Here is a 623-nt window from a genome sequence, read left to right on the forward strand (position 1 = left end):
GGCTTCGCCTAAATCAAAGGAAAACTGTGAAAAACTATTATTAGAAAATTCACTAAGCGATTTTTGAACAGGAGCACTTTTCGTGGATTTAGTTTTAATATTCTCTTTGTGTATATTAGTGTTCAAATGCTGAAGCACTTGAAAGCGTTTTGCACAGCCAACTGTTTTCTCACACGCTCGGCAATAAAGAATTTCGTTATCCGTACTTATCATCTCTCCTTCGAACTCCCGCTGATACAGCTGTAATTTAGTTTTCTGACTTACTTTCACTTTCGGCATGACTACAGAAAGCTAAACAAACTTAACTACAGAGTAGTCACCGCTAATGTGAATGGCCCCAGCTTCAAATGAAGAAGCGTAACGAACCTCATGGAGACTTCGGAAATAAATAAGTGAAGTCCCTTATCGGTTGAATAGTATTACACTGATAGCGGCTACATGTGAACGCTTCCGACTAATCTCCTCGCGGCCACTTTGATGGTACGTGGATGAGGAAAGTTACTAGTAGAGGGATCGGGGGAAGTCCCGTACTGTCTATTGCATCAGAAACATGAATCATTAAGAAATGTTGAGTCAAATATGCAACAAATTCTAATACGGAAAAGAAAAATTGTATACACACG

This window comes from Cryptotermes secundus, unplaced genomic scaffold (genome assembly GCF_002891405.2).
Source record: "Cryptotermes secundus unplaced genomic scaffold, Csec_1.0 scaffold1759, whole genome shotgun sequence".
Lineage (NCBI taxonomy): Eukaryota > Metazoa > Arthropoda > Insecta > Blattodea > Kalotermitidae > Cryptotermes > Cryptotermes secundus.